At 45.9% G+C, this 13,355-nt stretch overlaps 1 protein-coding gene across 9 annotated transcripts in view; it reads left to right on the plus strand.

Annotated features, from left to right (window-relative positions):
* Nucleotides 1-13,355, plus strand: part of pan (transcription factor pangolin) — a 649,800-nt gene that overhangs the window by 96,017 nt on the left and 540,428 nt on the right. The gene's annotated exons all lie outside the window — the stretch shown is intronic.

Below are 13,355 nucleotides of genomic sequence, written 5' to 3' on the forward strand. Positions count from 1 at the left end.
GGACGACAATGGAACTGTTGATCGGGGCGATCACTGGGTATTGTCATGAGCGTAGCTTGGACTCTGTGAGTCGTCAGAGGAATAGTTTGGGGATGGGAATCGTCAAAGATACCTTAGGCTCTGCAGATTGTCGAAGGAGGGAGAGGTTGGACGTGAGGAATTGGCAAAACGAGAGAGGCAAGACCAGTGATCACACTTTTCAGGGCTCGTGTTATATATATCTCCTGTGGAGGTATCGCTTCGCGAGGAAAGGTTCAAAGTTCCTTCAGCTTTCGTCCCACATTAATGCAGTAAAATATCTCAAGTGTTTGACAGGTTTTAGATGGAAGAGGAACATTGTGGCATACATGTACGGTAAACACTGGAGTACATTGTCTCTGCCTTGTTGTATTGTAGGCGCAACACAACACTTTCAATATCAGTTACGTTAAGGTGTTGTAGTCTAAATAGAACACCCGGAACATCGAGCAGTTAAGATGTTTTAGTCTCCAGTTTCGCAACATGAGGTGAAGAGAAGTGTTTCTCCTCAGATTATGTTTATCCAGAGCGGATGTTTCGTATTATGCTGTCGATGTTTATTTTGATGTTCAGCGATGCATCGGAATGACTTAAAATCCTCTTGATGACCAGGTCGGCACGATGGCACGACCCTTTGGTGTGATGGCCTGGCCTTTGACCTGACCCCTTAGGGTTAAGATCAGAGACCGGGCCGTCGTACCCCAAGGGTCGTGCTGTCGTACTCGAGAGCCATACCGTCGTGCCTAAAGGGTTAAACAATTTGGTGAGTGGCGGAAAAGGGAATTTATGGAGGTCATATTTATGTGAGAGTATAATTGAATTGGGTGGTGTCCAGTTCTCATAATTCTTAGGTTGGCGAAGTATAATCGTCGTCATTGTGTATTCATGGATACTGGCTGGGTTGGAGTTGATCCTCTCGTGGTTCCCTCAAGATACACACACCAGGAGAAGGGGTGCCCCACAACAGGCCAGCTCTTCAACCCGGTCTGTGTGGTATTTCCTGCGGCACTCCGACCACTTTATTTTGAGTGCTGAGATGGGTGTATGTGGTGTCCTGGGGTGCCGTGAGGGCTGAGACGGGTGTGTGTGGTGTCCTGGGGTGGCGTGAGGGCTGAGACGGGTGTATGTGGTGTCCTAAGGGGCCGTGAGGGCTGAGACGGGTGTGTGTGGTGTCCTGGGGTGGCGTGAGGGCTGAGACGGGTGTATGTGGTGTCCTAAGGGGCCGTGAGGGCTGAGACGGGTGTATGTGGTGTCCTAAGGGGCCGTGAGGGATGAGACGGGTGCGTGTGGTGTCCTGGGGCGCCGTCAAGTTAGCGTGGGCCTTGTGTATATCTTGGTCATCGTGCTGTGTACTGGAGCTTATCACGGATCTTCAAGTCAATATCCTTAGGTTTAGAGAATATCCTGACGGTCTTCCCCTGTATCCTGGTTTATAACGGATCTTCTAATATTACACGTATATCCATAGACTTTGAATATACCTCGGTCATCTTACTTCGAATCAGGATTTATTACGGATCTTCAAGTTGGGTTTATACTATGTATCTTGTGGTTTACACTGTATCCTGGCCATCTTCCTCTGTACCGACGTGTATTAGGTGTATTCAAGGTCGAGTTTGACACTGTATCCTCGTCATCGTCTGCATTTTTTGGGTGTGGGATTCTCGAGTGAAACTTCTTCAGTAATTTTGTACTTTTTTGACCATACCAGAGAACTGTATTAGATTGGGTTTTTTTTTTTTGCAATTTTATATCGGAGACACAGTCTAGCTTTTAAGTTATTACATATCATTTCTCTTTTATGATGATATTGTGTCACTTCACGCTGGAGTATCTGGTTCACAGCGGGAACTTCAATTGGCGTCTTGTTACACAGATGGCAACAGGTACATCATCTTATAGCCAACGAACGCCTCTTCTGTTGCATGTTTTTCCCGGAAGTTGTTTGCGTACTTCAAATGTTTCTTGTTATTATGTGTTTCAACGCAGACCACAGCTTCGCGGACTTCAAGCACGCCACAGCCTCGCGGACCTTAAGCAAGCCACAGCCTCGCGGATCTTAAGCAAACCACAGCTTCGCGGACCTTAAGCAAACCACAGCTTCGCTGACCTTAGCAAACCACAGCTTCGCGGACCTTACAGTGGTTTCGGAGGTGTTTTACCTCGACAACTTCCGTATCTTCAAGAATGGAAACCTCATGTTGAGCAGAAACTGGGAGATTACAGGCAGGTATCAGTGACGTCGACCGATTAACCACAGATAACAAAGGACTGCTCACCGGAGATAAGGTTCACCTGCCCCGCTCTGCGGGAGACGGAGAATTGAAAAAGAAAACAAAAGAACAGAATATACGAGAGACTCGGGAGAGCTGGCTTAAGACGATGGTCTGCCGGGTTTGCGAGGTTTGAAAACCAGTTAATTGAAAGTACAAGGTAATTAAAAGTACTCACGACGCTGTTCAAGGCACTGATAGTTAACAGAGTCTGGTGATTGCTGTATGCTTCCATCACTTAACGAAGCCATCGCCTCCAAAACTTCATCGTAAAGGCGAACGAAAATGTCTTGGTGGAAACTATGCAGAGGTTACTACTGTCACGCAGGAACCCGGTGTAGAAACGTAAGCGCCGAGTACGACTTCAGATCACCGTCTTTGTGCTCTCGGAAGCAGACACGAGAGATATGATTTACACAAGGAATAACGCGAGGATCTGCTCCCCAGCTTTAACTCGAAAATTATATATATATCGTTTTCCAGGTGCTGGCTTGGAAGACTTTGCCAAATTTTGCAGAACGATACATTAGAAATACAACGGTGCCATACGTACAGGTAGAGAGGGTCATACTGTAAGCGTCCAGGGCCCCACAGTGTTCATAGCTGTGAAATAACACTGTTGGCCGACTACCTGATAAACGTAGGGACCCTGCTGACTGGATATTTACGAAGTGCAGCTGATCAACCAGGCCTCACTGTGTACGTACGTAGGTATGCCGACCGTGGTCTTGGATAGCTTGACTGATCAGCGAAGCAACAGTGTATTTTGATCAAGAGCCTAGTGGTGGGGTTAGAGAGAGACGAGCCTTGTATGAGGTATATTTCTGGAGGTATGAGTGGAGGATTATAGATGTTATCTACAGAATAATTATACAATATGATTTTGAAACTGTGCGTGTAATTTTACCCCACGTTACGGTATTTGTATGTATATTTCTTTTTTTGACCAGAAATCGGGATTCAACAGTTAAAACATAAATCAGGGAGGACACATTTTCTAAACAGTAATAGTAAGACATAAAAATGTATACTTAAGCACGACACATCCATACTGGACGGTGGTGTTTGTCCGGGGGCTTCGGGAAAGCGCAAAAGATTTACTGTACGTGTATATATAAACAAAAAAACTGTGTATTCCTCACTTTAATCATAAATGTCTCGTGCCAAATCCTGTTATACTGATAAGGCGAAGTAGTCGGAGTCGGTATAAGAGTGATTTCTGAACACTTTTAATTGGTTTGTCGCATCGTGAGGGATTCTGTTTTACGGTTGGGGGCGTGTCACTGGTTCTTTATTACAGCGATTGTGAGGCATTCAGACGAAGCCAAGAGCAAGCTGAGGAATCCAGACAGAAAGAGAGACTTGGATTCTCCCGAGGCTGTTTGTTATTGCTGGAGAGAATTAGGAACTTAAGACCTTAGTGAGGAGCGAGAGAGCAGGATAACAGGTACATGATTTAAGGAGAAATGCTTGTAAAAGCTTTTTATTTATTTACCTACTTATTTTTACTGCGGAGAGGCGCGCAAATAAAAGCAGCCGTGGCCTTTAAGCCAGGGATTCGTGTGGTCTGTTTATAAACGCTTTTATGATGCTGCTTTCAGGTCCTTTATGTCTGACGGCATCCGAATGCTGCTTGCCCCGTCCACGTTTTACATTTTCTGTTTCATGCCTAATTGCCTTTCCCGCCTCAGCCAGGTAGCGCCAGGAACAAACGCAACAACGGCCTCATTCACTCTCTCTCTCTCTCTCTCTCTCTCTCTCTCTCTCTCTCTCTCTCTCTCTCTCTCTGCCTTACGGGAACTCTAGGGACCATAGTGTATAGCCAAAGTCTTCCCCCCCACAGACCAACTCCAAGCTCTGTCTGTGTGGCCCTCACGCGTGCATGGTTGAGATGAGAAGTGCGTTAGATGCGGTACTGCATGACGGCTACTGCCGGCCAACCCGGGAGTGTTTTGATGAGTCCTTTTATGAAGGGGATTTGTGGATTAATTGAGGGTCGTCAGCTCAAAAAATGACTCGGTTTGTGTCCAGAGGGATGAATCGGGCAGCCTGTGCGCGTAGAACCTACCGCCAGGTTCACGTACCACACTTACAGGGTATTATTTTTTTCATGTTGATATATATATATATATATATATATATATATATATATATATATATATATATATATATATATATATATATATATGTCTTTCGTTATATGTTATCTTTTAATGTAAGAAAAATAACAGGACCAAGGTATTGTTAGTGCGGAATATGGTCGTTCCACCTGTACTGAACACTGAGTTTGGCAGTCACGTAGTCTTCACGAAGTTTACAACGTAAACAACTTATGTTTTATGAACGTCTTTAACTCACTGAACTAAATTGTAGTCTATTTAAAGATTTGCTCATTTACAGCTGATTATACTCATTTGTAAATGAATAATAGGAGTGAGAAATATTAAGATCAGGGTTAAGTTTTTTTTATCTGAAACATGGTATTTCTTATTATGTGCGTTGTAGATTCTGTTAACAGACTGGTCCTGGTGATGGACCTTGTGAATTCGAAACGTATGACGTAATAAAGATGTCCTGACCATACTTCCATACTGTTATTGCTGTGGTCCAATTGCTTATTTGGAAGATACGTTTCCGAAGGGCACATCTAATGCTAATAAATTATTTCATTTTAACCTTGTTGAAATGTGTATATTTTTTTCTAGTTTTTCTTTTTTACTGTGGGAGATGTTGCTTGGGCTTTTATCATCATGGCGGTGTGTATTGTCAGTGTTGTGGACAGTTGCACCTGTAGAACGGCAGGAACCAGCGTGAGGTATGGTCTTCTATCCCTACAGTTTGGTATGGTACCGTAACATACCTTACCTTACGATGGTTTCGGTGGTCGTCTACCCTCACAGCTCGGTATGGTACCGTACCATACCTTACCCTACGATGGTTTCGGAGGTCTTCTACCACCCACACTTCGGTGGGGACCTTAACCTTGCAGTGGTTCGTGGGGTCTTTTATCCCTGGTCTTGGGCTACGTCTTTATGCTGCCCCTTTTGGTTACAGATGTTTGAGTGCGTGTTGGGGATTGTCTCTACTTGCTGCCTGAGTTATGTATGTTGCAAGATCATTCTGGCTTCCTCGGTTGTTTTTAGAAATCTTTTGTGTTTATTTTTGAGGGAAGAAATGACAACGCCCGTCAAGAGTTTGTTTATTTGCATTGCTCATAGACTCTGCTTAGGGTTCTGTGTTTATCTTGGTATTTTAGTGTCAAGTGCTCCAGTCACGGTTAGAAGTTCTCCTACAGACCAAGGTTTGAAGGCAGGTTAAACAGAGGTGGCAAAGGATATCGAGGAATAATGAATATGATCGTCGTAAGAGCGTTTGAAGAGGTGCAGAGCCTGGCCTGGCTTCCTAATATTTGTTGGTCGGACGTGTTCAGAAGACAAGGGAAACTTTAGAATTTGCAGTGAATTGGTCTAACGACCCAGACGTAAGGAAGCTGTTTACTTGGAAATTTAAGGTTCATTTGAAGATTCTTCCACAGTTTTCTTTTTTTTTTTTTTTTGGACTTAGCTTAGTTGGGTTAAGTTAGTTTGCACCCTATTTTTAGCTAACTTAACTGGACCCAACCTAACCTAACCTATAAAAACGTTTTGGGGGAGGTGAATCTTCAGTCGATACCAAATTTTCAAGACATTTTAAACACTAACCTTCAGAAATATTAGTTCTAAAAGCAAAGTGTGGTATTTGTACAGCAAACGAAAGCAGTGGTGAAACTTTTCAACACCCAGCCTATAAATGTTGAAAACAGATTGGACTTCACAGTTTAGAAGTTTTATATATATATATATATATATATATATATATATATATATATATATATATATAAATCTGTGTGGCTGTTTGTGGATGCAGCCCGTTTAAGAGGTAATGAACCTGAGAGCCTGAAGTTGTGGCTCAGGGTCTTAGCTTCTTGTTAGACTCAGTTTGGGATATTCATCTGTCATCACTGTTATACTCCGGTGGTTAGGTCCCCAGAACGAGAGGAACGCAGATTGGGACGGGTGTCCACCCTCAGGTTGAGATAAAGCTGTGATAGGAGCGGGGGAATAGTTCCACGTGTTTACCTCAGCAGTACCTCCCCGGCCCCCCCGTTGTTTTGTCAGCGGTACACCTCCGCCCGAGCTCCCTCAGCGAGACCTGTGTCTCGGTGTAGACTGAGCGGCCGGGTGTGTTTTGGTGGTGCCCTTGGCATTGTGCAAGGAGGGGCACACCTTTGACAGTGTGTGTGTGCAGGTTGTGAGACGCCTTTGTCTGCCAGTTTAACCTTTAATGTTATTTTGTTTCTTGGCTTTCCTTCAGCCTATTGTACAAGGCACAATGCAGGACATCCTGTTATTGTTCACGATCTCTGAACCTGTACTACGCTACCCGCATCAGGCAAACGAGCCAAACTTACTGCTGGTTCACTTGCTCGAGTCTCAGCGAGGTGGTGGAGAGTCTCGCAGGCCACAAGAGACCAGCGTACCTAGACACGTTTGGTCGTGTGACTGAGATGGGAGAAGCCGGAGCGACTGAAAAATTGCCTTGGGCAACTTTGAGTCTCAAGGAGAGTCCCAGCTGGGAAGGGCGAGAACCACTGATTCTTGGGCAGGTCAGCGCCCGGTCAGAGGTTACTCGTGGCCGTCAGACTGAGGAAGAACCCGTGTCGAAGTTTAGGTGGAGACCCGGGAGTTCGACGACAGCTTCGAAGTTGTGAGTTGAGGGAGAGTCTAGACCCTGATTACTACTCGAGATGGAAGTAGTTCTACGTCCTCTGATGCAAGCGCATTGTCTGAGATAATCTTGTGGATGGATTATATCTTATCACGCCAGATGCCAGGCCATCATACCCAAGGATTGTACCTTCCTCCTCCAGGGTCGCACCGTCATGCTCCCAGGGATGCGCCGTTGTGTTCAAGGGTCGTACCTTCCTCCTCAGAGGTTGTAAGCAGGGCTTACCGTCGTCCTTAGTGGTTGTTGCTGTCGTGTTCAGGGATCGTACCGTCGTGCTCCAAAGGTAGCGTTGGATCTACGACGCCCAAGTTAGTGTTGCACTTTTCGTACGCTCTTGGCCACGGTGGAAAAACTCACCAGCAACATCTATTTTCATCGGATGTTATCTGTAGGGTGCAAGAACAGCGGAAGTCAGGCACCACACCTGCGGGAAGCGGCGCAAGGCAAGACACCCCACCAGTCATGCCCCAGAACCATCACTAAACCAAGCAAGAATGACACCTGTCACCTCACCTCACCTTACCTCACCCTGACGGATGTTCTCACACGTGCAGAAAACTACCCCGTAACTGGTCAGCTTCATGCGCAGTGTACCGCACCACTGAGCCATCAATCACCTTAAACACAACCGATTCCACTGATGATTTTTTTATTAGGCTCAGTGGAAGACATTGTTTATTGTTTATAGTTTTCTGTGTGTCATCTGTCGGTTGAGAGATTCCTACTTCTGTTATCATCTGCATAGGATGATGTGAAGCCCCGACTCGCCCGTTTGTCAGTGTCAGATACGAGAATGAGGAACACAAAGGGGCGCAAGTACATTTCCCTAGGGGACTGAGCTTTTTACTTAGGAGGCAGTGGAAATAGCCCAGTGAAGTACAACGTATTATGATCTCATAGTTAAAAAGCTTCGTATCTGTCTTCCAGTGTTACTGGTTTTTCCCATTTTACGCATTTTGTGCACTGTGTCATTATGGCCACATCAATCAAAACCCGAGGACAACATTTATTTTTTCACATTACATCAGCAGAGTCGTTCGTTCGCCAGTGTAGCAACAGTTTCGTCGTAGTGGTCAAGTGACGAGAGAGAGAGAGAGAGAGAGAGAGAGAGAGAGAGAGAGAGAGAGAGAGAGAGAGAGAGAGAGCGAGGCATGGTGATTCCAGCCCTGAAATCATTTTGTCCTGGGTTATGTATGTTATTTGATTCCGTAAAGTCAGTCGCTTTACATCTTAACACTGTCTCCAGAACTTTAGTTATGCGTGATGTCGAGTGTTGTTGTTGGTTGGTAGCATCTCTTGTCTTCAGTGGATCTGATTTGCATATAATCCTCGGCCTTTTCGTCGAACAAGGAGTTACGTCCTTTGTAGATGCAAGGAACTGCGCCTTCCAGTATCACCCATGCGTATGAACTCACTGTCCTTCTTGCCTCTACCACCTTCCAGCGTTTACAGTTTTAGAGCATTTAGTCGACCGTGGTACTGGAGGTGTTTTTGTTGAGTGACTCGTGGGTAAGAGAGGAAGTGTGGATGTGCACCTCGTGTTTTCACAGTACTCTGCGAAAATTAGGGTTAGATTGCTTGATGCTCGTGTCCTACGCATTTCCGAGCCCATGAGAGGGAGGGAAGGAGGGAGGGGAGTCCCTTCGTCGACGTGTTGCCATGGGGCAACCCGGCGCTGACGCTGTTAGAGAGAGAGAGAGAGAGAGAGAGAGAGAGAGAGAGAGAGAGAGAGAGAGAGAGAGAGTTCAAGCCTTTACCTTTGCTACGGTGGAGGTTGTGGTAGAGCCGGCCTGGCGGCCAAGTGATAGTGTTAGCCGTCAGTGTGTGGATCGCCCCGCTGATAACACACTGATAACGTCCTCCTGGTTATTTACCCCACCTCCCTGACACCCCCCCACACCCCCCAGAGGTTATCTTATCGCCTTTACACGTCCTGCCTTATTGCTCCTTCTGAGCCACCCTCGTTTAACCGGACGCTCGGTTAACCGGTTGCCCAGATGGTGTGGCCGGATTAGTTTCTCACTCTTGTACGGTGGAGGACATAATTAGCTAGTCATTCACTTGAACGGTCAGTTGCTGAATCGATTATATATATATATATATATATATATATATATATATATATATATATATATATATATATATATATATTATGCTATCATTGTAGAGCTTCATTTGGCTTTAATGTACGGAGGAGTTTGGAGAGATTGGACGTAGTTCCCGGAGCTCGTAACTTTGTTGACCAGACTCTCCTGATCCTGGTGCTAAAGTTGGAGGAGCAGTCAGGGCGTGGTGGTCCCTCCTAGCCTAGTGTAGCGCTGTGTCGGGATCATCCGGCCTCTGTGAGCGGGATGGTACGATCTTGGAAGGCGATGGTACGATCTATGAGGAGACGACAGATTGTACGATGTTTGGATCTTCGAGTGCGACGGTACGATCTTCGAACACGTCGGTTTCATCTTTGAGGACGACGGTACGATCTTCGAACGCGACGGTACGATCCTCGTAGACAAGGAGAGGTGGCACGATCTCTCGAGTATAGCGAGATCGGAGAGCGTGGCTTTGTCCCAACAGCGGCGGTCGGGGAAGTACGATTGTCCGTACAGCAGGGACGGAGAGCATGATTGTTTCCTCTATAGCGGGGCTTTTGGAAGTACGTCTGTCCTTATAGCGGGGGTCGGAAAGCAGGAGTGTCTGTGTAGCGGGGTTAGGTAGAGCCTGGCGTACGTCACATGACCTCATCTCAGCTGATTGGCCCGTCTGTCGTCCCGAGCACTGCTGCAGTATTCCGCTTCCCCGTCTTTTCTTATCTCTGTCGTAGACGGCAAGACATGACGACGTACAGCTGCTACACGATACCCATGTTATGTATTGTCTTGTAGAGATCCCTTATAGCCGTGATTATAGACGTCTTCATGATAGCCATCTTGTGTTGAATTACTGTAGTTGTAAACTTTATATGGTCTTTTGATGACGCTGTTGTGACATATGTAGACAACTGTTCTCCAAGGGTTGTGGCTTCGTGTCATATAGCTGGCGATGGCTATTAAATCCAGTTTGCGTACTTCCACATAGTAATGACAAGCCTCATGACTGGCTTAGCTGGAGTCATGCCGCTTTTGACGGCGACCTCGCCCTTGTCACGCTCTGTGTGTGTGTGTGTGTGTGTGTGTGTGTGTGTGTTGTGTGTGTGTGTGTGTGTGTGTGTGTGTGTGTGTGTGTGTGTGACCCCTTTCAACTAAGTAGTAGCTTCGGTGATTTAAGTACTTGAGGTCGTTATTAATTACGCATTAAGCTTGAGAATGCTATCCGTGAGTACGATGGCATGGCGTCGTCCATATGTATCTGATTACGGTAATACAAGAGCTTCAACACTGGAGTTACATCAGATAGATGTAAACCCCTTATGTCCCATGTTATTAGATATGTAACTAGATCTACTGTAGTGATTGATTCTGACTTTAGTTTGATTGAAAAGACAAGAACATTAGCGTTTATTCTGTGTATTACATCAAGTTGATATTTTTATGTATAAGAATGTTGAAGAAATGCATTTTTATTGGGCTTTTACTATAATTATTGTAATATTGATTTTCACAGTAGAATTATTGCTATGTCAGGTTACACTGTGCGTTTTGCATCATTGGGTTTCTCTGTATAATTCTACATCATTGGATTTCACGGCATGGTTCCTTCCTCTACGGATTTCCCCCCTCGCAGTTCTTGCAGGATATCGGGTTTTTCTGTTTACTTTCCGTATCATCGGGTTTCGAATTGGGAAGGCGGGGAGGCATGGAGTGACTTGCGTTAACCAGCGGTTAGTGTCTGGACGATACTATGTGGGAGAAAAACAGGAACTCGTAAGGTAAAGTAAAGTATACCTCAGTCTACGCCACCGAAAAAATGTCGGTCTTACCAACCGCATCAAGGTATACCGTGGTATACCCTGAGGCTGACCAGGTAGTTTACAACAACAGAGTTGAGTAGTTCAGGTCTGCAGATGAAGGTCTTTCCCTCGTATGAAATGTTTTATGGCTGACCACTTCGTATGTCCTGTGATTTATTGATTTGTGACATAGTATATATATAGGGCATAGATGATCTGTTGGCCTGTAATGGTGACATCTGTCAATAATCGCAGTCTAGCCCTTTTTGGCCACGTATGTCAGCTTTCTGTGAATGATGACTTACGTAGATTAAGGTTTTCGTGAACTTCCTTGGCGTATTGTTCCTAGGTCTCACGTACCCACAACCTGTGCTGCATACCAGCTGCTGAGATGGGTCGTTGGTCGATCTAGCTGTTGGATGCCGAGGCTTGTAGGCCTACGCAAACCCCACAGCCTGGCTGGTCTGACACATATTGTAATTACTTTGCCGGGCCTTCTTAGATTTTCTCCTCTGTCCATCCCATAGTGTGTCTGATGGTCGTAGGCAATGTGTTGAGTATCCCATAGTGTGTCTGATGGTTGCAGACGATGTGTTGAGTATTCCATAGTGTGCCTGATGGTCGCAGGCGATGTGTTGAGTATCCCTGCAACTCAGAATGTTAAAGATGTGTTCCGATTTATGTGCCTCTAGCACATTTTGACTTTGGAAGTAATCCTGTACAGTCTTCCATGCCTCTCGTGCCAATAGGGAATTATATTTGAGTGTAGGCTGGGGGACGTGCTCTCTGGGATTTCCCAAGCGTAACTGATGATATAACACTCTCTCTCTCTCTCTCTCTCTCTCTCTCTCTCTCTCTCTCTCTCTCTCTCTCTCTCTCTCTCTCTCTCTCTCTCTCGGACCCCTGTAAGGTGCCACCTTCATTGTTCATCACTGCATCGCTTATTTGTTTGATTTTTTTCTTCGCTGATGAGGCAGCCTCAAAGGAGACTTATCAAGCTGCCCCGTGAGTGGTGGTAGAGTGTGAGGACGTTGTGGGGTGTTAGCAGCGCGCCCTCTGTGGGCTGATCATGCACCCTTCTCCTCTTGGCTTTTTTGCTGGAGTTAATTGACTGGCTGTGCACAGAGGAGAGCTCTTTCCCCGGTGCTTATGTCAGATTAGATGACTTACACTTATTACCTCCCCCTAAGGAACCCAGAACTGATATCGGATTGAATTAAAAGATCACCTTTGACTTGATGTGCCAACATGGACATGTTGCGTTTCAGGTCACATTTCCTCTTATACTCGGGCCTGGAATGGAGGAGATCTAATTTGGGCTGGGAAGCAGGGTCGTCTGGTGTTCCTTCATGGATTGTATAATCCAAGCAATCTTGCCCTCAAAGACCTACACCGTCCGAAAGGTTCCCCCAAGGGAACACACTTTCGCCTGGTTTGTTTATTGAAATGTGCAGAAATTCTCTCTCTCTCTCTCTCTCTCTCTCTCTCTCTCTCTCTCTCTCTCTCTCTCTCTCTCTCTCTCTCTCTCTCTCTCTCTCTCTCAATCCTGATGTATGGAGTCCTGGCTCATCGTTGGTGTGTTCCGTGTACAACGTGGTATCACAACGTCCTGTACCGTGAGCTGTTGGGTAGCAGAGCCCCTGAACCGTTGTAGGTATGTTAGAGTATGATCCCAGAGGAGTCAGGTCAGAAACCAGGCCATTTTACTTAAGGTTCGTACCATAGGTAGCCATGGTGGGCTGATGGGTCGTGCGCCCATGCTGGAGAAGTTGAGGCCCTGGGGTGTACGTACAGATACACGAAGGATCATGGACTGAAACATTTTACATGTAGGGTTGTGAACTGTGGAGGTGTATACGTTGTACGTGGGGTGTGTTGGGAGTTCGTCCATCATGGTAGGGAAGATGTGGTAGAGTTGATGAAGTCTGGTGTGGAATACGTCATGTCAGGTGTGGGAGGAACACGCTGGAGTGATGTCTTTAAGATCATCTGTTACTACTTGTGTTGCTGATTATCGAAACTGCGGACCAATGGTAACAAGGTCCGCTGAAACTACCTACCGTGTCTCGAAAGTCCTCGAGCACCGTCCACAATGTCTCGAAAGTCATACGAAACCACCCCGCCATCTCTCGAGAGTCATAAGAAACCAACCACCAAGTCTCCCAAGAGTTCACGTGAAACCACTCACCACGTCTGCAGGACCTTCAGAAACCACCTACCATGTCACTAAGGTCGTCTCCGAACCACACACGTCGCCATGTTTGGCAAATTGAGGAAATCGCCAAAATTATGTCCAATTTTCCTACGCTTCTGTCAGCCACATGCGTCAGTCATTGACTGCGATGTTTACGGTTGCCAACATTATTTATTGCCGTGTTTACACTTGTCATCATAATTTACTGCAGTGTTTA

This window comes from Panulirus ornatus, chromosome 32, assembly GCF_036320965.1.
Source record: "Panulirus ornatus isolate Po-2019 chromosome 32, ASM3632096v1, whole genome shotgun sequence".
NCBI classification, from domain to species: Eukaryota; Metazoa; Arthropoda; class Malacostraca; order Decapoda; family Palinuridae; genus Panulirus; species Panulirus ornatus.